Source organism: Artibeus jamaicensis, unplaced genomic scaffold (genome assembly GCF_021234435.1).
Source record: "Artibeus jamaicensis isolate MK-2021 breed Jamaican fruit bat unplaced genomic scaffold, CSHL_Jam_final contig_471, whole genome shotgun sequence".
Taxonomy (NCBI): Eukaryota; Metazoa; Chordata; class Mammalia; order Chiroptera; family Phyllostomidae; genus Artibeus; species Artibeus jamaicensis.
The window spans coordinates 9,545,717-9,551,938 of NW_026521850.1; positions in this window are offsets into that span (position 1 = coordinate 9,545,717).

The window sequence follows — 6,222 nt, forward strand, 5'->3', positions numbered from 1 at the left end:
TCAGAGAAATGTCAGTTCTTGGGGCCCTCTCACCAGGTGAGGCGGCTGCTCGCTGGTCCTCAGTTATCCTGCCCTGCTGGGCCACCCCCTGGCCCAGGCCTGAGCGACCAGTCACCTCCCAGACCTCCGAGGTCGGCTCGGAAGCCCCAGCTCCTCCCACTGAGCTCCCACCTGAGCAAGGGACCCCACCCCGCAGCCCGGCTCCCCCTCCCCCGCCCACATTCAGGCATCTGCAGCTCCTGGCAGCTCCTCCTGCTCCTCACTGCTTGGTCCCACCTCAGGAGAAGGTCCCCGTCCCCTGACCAGCCCAGCCGTTTCTCCCCTTTGCCCTCACTCTCCTCTGCTGTTTGCGACTCCAGGCACCTCACCATAGTTCAAGGCAGCCCATCCCAGGGAAGGGCGGCACTAACAGGCCAGCTTTCCTGCTCCTCCCGCTGGAAGGCCTCCTTGTCTAATCTCACAGCCTCCTGCTGCACTTGGTGTTTGCTTGCTCCAGGCTGCAGAGGGCAGTGTCATGCGGTGGAGAGGATGCGTTCTTCAGGCGACCTGGGCCCGGGAATCCAGGTCATCCCAAAGGCACTGCAACCTCAAAAAACAGCCTGTTGCCCCACTGCCCTCAGCTCCAGGGGAGGGGGGTCCTGTGCTGAAGGGACTTCCTGGACCTACCACTGGTCCCTGCCAGGACATGCCCGTTGGGCCCAATGCAGTGACCACAGACTCAGGCCACCCAGCCCTGTGTGGCTCCGCCATGTGCCCTGGGCATCGAGGGCACATTGAGGGACAGACCTGAGCAGCGACTGAGGGTGCTTCTGGGCTGCTCGTGCCGGCCCGTGAGCGTTCTGGGAGGGAGCAGTGGGCTTAGTGGGCCACGGGGCCACACTGGCCCCTCAGCTCAGTCGTTCTGGGTTTGAGCCCAGTTCCACCCCTGGTGGCAGAGCCACCTCAGCACAGGACTGCCGCCTCTGGGCCTCGGTTTCCCCACCTGTAATAACAGATGGGAGTGATAACAGTTCCCACCAGGGAAGGGTCTCCTTATCTGTGGGCTTGTTTTTCACAGCGTCAGTTACCTGTGGTCAACCACAGCCTGAAAACATTAAGTGGAAGATTCGAGAAATACGGAATCCTTCAGTTCCAAACTGCATGCGGTTCTGCCTACGTTCCTTCATCTCAGCGCTTAGGCATCGCGTCATCGCACGTCATCTCAAGGGTGAGTACAGAACAGTAAGATGTTACGAAAGAGACACCACGCGCACACAAGTTTTATTGCCGTGTATTCCCATCTGTTTTATTCGTAGTTGTTGTTGCTAATCTCTGACGGTGCCTCGTTTCAAAATTAAATGTTATTCTAGGGGTGTCTGTACAGGAGAAAGCATAGCATCTGTAGGGCCGGTACCGTCCGCGGTGGCAGGTGTCCACCGCGGTCTTGGACCGCGTTCCCTGTGGTTAAGGCGAACTGCCGAGTGATCTGAAGTGGCAGAGCGAAGTTCTCTTCATCCTGCTTTTCAGAGGTTCCCAAGGGATCCAAGCAGCCCAGCCCCGGGGTGGGGCGGGTGAGGCAGGAGGATAGCAAGGCCGCCACAGCCCCCTGAGTCTCCGGGTGTGCAGACACAAACATGGGAGCTTTTACAATGCGCCCCAGATTAGAAGGGCGCCGGGTTGAGCCTATCCAAGCCCCGCCCCCCAGCCCCTGTACCGCAGCCGCCATGCGCCACCTTGTGGCCAAATGTGGGACCACCTGCAGCCCTGACTTCCCCGGGGTCTCCAGAGGCCTTACCCACTGTCTCCTGCTCCCTCCAGGGTCTGTCCCCTGGTTTCCCTCCTGCCTTCCTAACCGTTCCTTGCTCTCTTTTCTCCCCAAATGTTGGAGTGTCTCATGGTTTGTTCCCAGCCCCCTGCCCCTCTCACATATCCCTCCTTCAGGGAGCATATCCATACCCAGGCTCTCTCGTGAGCCCCCCACCAGTGATTCTGAAGCCTGTTCAACTCCCCCTTGGCAGCAAATGTCTTGCATCCCCCTTTGTCACCCTCAAATGAAGTGGCATACATATATATATAACTCCCAAAAGAAACCCATGCCAATGCTCTGACTAAAGTTTCAGAGCAAGCCATTATAGGCCAGTGGTAAAGTGTGCACAGATGCTGGTTCAAATCCTGGCTTCTGTACGTCCCAGCTGCGTGACCTTGGGTAAGTTACTTAACCTCTCTGTGTCTCAGCTAGCTGCCCAGTACAAAGGGAGGTGTTTTCTATGCAGCATTTTACTGCGTAGAGCTGTCATGAGGACTGGACAAGTAATTATTCATGAAGCATTTAGAACAGTGACCGGCACACGTTAAGAGCTAAGCAAGTTTTTGGTTAAACTAATAAGGAAAGTAATTTAAGATGATGTGTATTTCAAGGAGTGAATACTATTATTGACTCCACTAGGAGACATAATAAAATAACGAGAAGCTTGCGCCCACCCATAGAAGCCCCCCGAATGCAACAGCCGCTGTGCCAACCGATAAAGAGAATGTCAGGTCGGCAACGCGAGCCCCTCAGTGGCGCTGACGTTAAGTACATAATTTTCCAGTATTATGACAACTCTGGGGAAGCGTCCGAACAAGAGAAAGAGCAGTCTCCTTTCACTTCACACGGAAGTCGCATTTCTAGCAAATTCAGCGTATGTTGAAATTTAGAGCATTCGTGCAAAAATGCTCTCCGTGTTTACATGCGGGACTGGCGCTCACTCTGACACTTACAGACAGGTCTTTTTTCCTGAACATGAATGTCTGGCAGGACATTCCAAAGTCAAGTGGTGTTCTTTGTGCTTCAGAGACTGCCCTGCACATCCCAGGCCCCACCCACTAAAGGCCTGTGGCACCCTTCCCCATGAAAATTGGAAGCATCCACCACCCCCAAAACAATGCCCCAGAGGCCACTGGGTTCCACACCAACTGCCAGAGGGACTTCCCAAAATCCTACATGGTGTCACCTGTCTGTTAACTCCTAGGTACCCCCGGGCCAAGTCCACATTCCTGAGCCTGACACCCAAAGTCCTCATAATCCAGCCCCCTGTCTCCTCCCCACCCCACGGAGCAAATCCACACCATCACCCTGCCCGCTCCCCTACCCCTTACGCACACAGACAGGGCACAGAGCAGGTGATGAACGCACAGGAGGGCCATTCAGCCCCGGCCCTTGGGAAGCTCACATCTAGTGGAAAGATAGATACACACAGACTTTGCAGGGAGGCACTTGTGCAGAGCCTGGTGGGACCCCAAGGACAGAGAGGCCAGGTGCCAGACTGCTGTTCCCCAGAGGAGGCCGGGCTTTGGAGTGTGAATAGGAGTCTTCCAGATAGACAGCAGGCAGGAGGTGACCTGACTGCAGACTGCGCAAGGGCAGGGACAGGTGTCAGAGAGGGCATCGTCCCTTCAGCAACTGCGGATGGGTGACATTGCCTGCGGTCCAAATGTGGAGCGGCTGTGACAGAGGTGAAACTGTCAGCCGAGGGCAGCTTGTGAGGTGCTGAGGAGGCAACTCTGTCCTGGAGGCGCTGGGGAGCCATGGAGGGCGTGGAGGAGGGGCCAGGGGCGAAGGGGTGTGTGACTCAGTCAGGTGTGCACGTCACAGAGTTCCCTCGGGAGGATGTGGGAGTGCACTGCAGGAGGGCAGGGGCAGAAGGACTCCCGGGAAAGGTTACAGGGCTGAGTCGGGATAGGGGAGGGTGGGAAGCAGGGGTGGGCATTCGTGTAGCAGAAGCAACAGAACTTGGTGTCTGCTGGGGCTGAGAAGGAGGGAGAAAGACAGAGTGTACCCCCACATCCCAGCTGGGTGAACCCCCAATGGTGGGGATGGAGACAGGAGCTTGCCGGGTGGCTCAGGCATGGTGGTCAGGACAAACCCAGTCCTCCCCAGACTAAAGGACAGGCTGCAAGCCCCTCTGATGACACTAGAGGGAGCTCCAGGACAGGCTAGGCGCCCTTCTCCCCAACGCAGCTTGTCTCCACCCCATCCCAGAGCGGGATAGGACCCTCCCCATTGCTCAGATGTAGGCTCTGGGGGTCCTGCCAGGTCCCAGACCAAGTCCAGTGGCTCACAGTCTTGGGCCACCTCATCCTCCAGCCACTGGGTTTGGAGGCTGAGGGAAGGGGGAACATTTTTTGAGCTTGGGGCAGGGGGCAGGGACTTTAGGAGTAGAGGTAGTGATAGCCTCTCTTGCCTTGCCCTGCGCCCTGCCCCCTGCAGAAAAGGGGAGCAGCCCACCCAGGGTCACATCAGTGTCCCAGCCAGAACCGCTGCCCCAGTGGGGAACAGGAATGGACCAGAGCTCCCTGAGTTACAGAGGCCAGCAAACAAACCGGAAGAGTGTGCAAGCAACCTCTCCAATCCCGCCACCTTTCCTACAAAACTTGAGGTGGGGGGAGCCTCCTATAAGCCACCTCCCCACATCACCTGGGGCCCCCAGGTGGGGACATAGCTTTCCAGACAGAGGGACAGTCACAGGCCTGGAGGCCAGGAGAGGATGGCAGCTTCAGGAGTGTGGCCAGAGTGCAAGGAGCTGGGGTGGCCTGAGGCAGCAGGAGGATGGGGCACCGTTAGAGAGCTTGAGGCCAGGGGACAGCACGGGGTTGGGGGGGGGTGCGGAGCTCCTTGGCAGGCCAGCTGCTGGCGGGGCCAGACAGCTTGGCACTTGCAAGGGAGCTCCGGCTGCAGAGAGGGATGTGGTGGAATTACAGTTTTGGGAAAAGGACTTGGGTCTAAATGGCAGAATCTTTTAAATTTCTTTTTAAATGTGGGGGAGGGAGTAAATCCAAGCCCAAAATACCGCCTGCAGGGTTTTGATGACCTGTAACACACACAGGCCGACAGAACCACCAGCTGCCTGGGCAGCCGAGCCCCTTTGAACAGCCGTGGTTACTGCTGTGTGGGGAGACCAAGGGCTCGGCGGGGCGGACGGACCCAGAGCCACCGGGCAAAGTCGGAGGTGGAGCGGCTCCCGACTCCCAAGCTTGGGCCTCTGTCCGTTCCCCCTGCACACACAGCACAGCACACATATCACATGCCGTGCACACCGTGCACATGCAGCACACACACTACACACCACACAGGAAGTGCTCCCACACTCAGATGCACATACACCTGTATACATACAGGATTCCCCAGATGCACAGATTAGCTAACACACATACACACTTGCCCAGATAGAAGCATGTAGACATCCATGTGATGCCCCCAGAGCACCGAAATACACACAGACACACTCACATACACGGGTGCTCACACACAGGTGCGCAAATCGGATTTCTCCGAATCCCAGGGCTGAACAGCCACATCCCCTTGCTCAGGCAGGCCCAGGCCAAGGTCAGCACGAACGTCCAGGAGACCGTGCCTCGCCTCTGCAAGGGCCTTGGAATCTGAGGGGGGCCAAGTGCTGCCCCCTTGGGAGAGCCAGGGCACGGTGCCCTGTGGGAGGAGCCAGGGGCGGTTCCCAACAAGGGCCCTTGTGGCTCGGGGGGGGGGGGCTGGGGGGCTCAGCCCCACCCCCTTCTCACCCTGGCAGGAATATGTGAGAGGCTGTGTCCCAGTGCCCATCCTAGGGTGGCGGGCAGGGACCGTGTGGGGATGGGACGGCCCGCCTACCTCATGGGTTTGGGATCCCTGCCTTCCTCCCTCCCTGCCTTCCTTCCTCCCCCCCATTTTCCTTCCTTCCTCTGATATTTCATGGGGGCCTTTTGTGAACCAGGCAGAACAAAGACCTAGCCTCTGCCCCCAGGGGCACAGCGTGGGGTGACAATGGTTGTGAGGCTTCGGCGAGACCCGCACCTGAGTGACATTAGGCAGTTTACGTCCTTCTCTGAACCTCCCTTTCCTTGTCCAAAGGGGGACCACGATCTCCTTGACCGCCTGTCCTGTTCGTCTTCGAAACCAAGTTCGGCAGTGGACTTAGGGCACGGGTGGCAGGCACGAGAGCCCGTGGGCGGAGTCCGGCCTCCACTGTCTCCTCCGGCCCGGCACCTTGTTCCTCCCCAGCGGCAGCAGCGAGCCCCTTGCCCCAGTTACGGAGTATTCCATTTATACCGCCCTAAAATTACATTCCATCCTTTGAAGGCAACCTCCAGGCTGATGTGGCCCCCAGTGAAAATGAGTCTGATGCCCCTTATTATAGGGTAAGAGGGGAGGTTTCAGTGAGATAAGAATCAGGTGTTGCCCTGGCTGGTATAGCTCAGTGGATTGAGCGC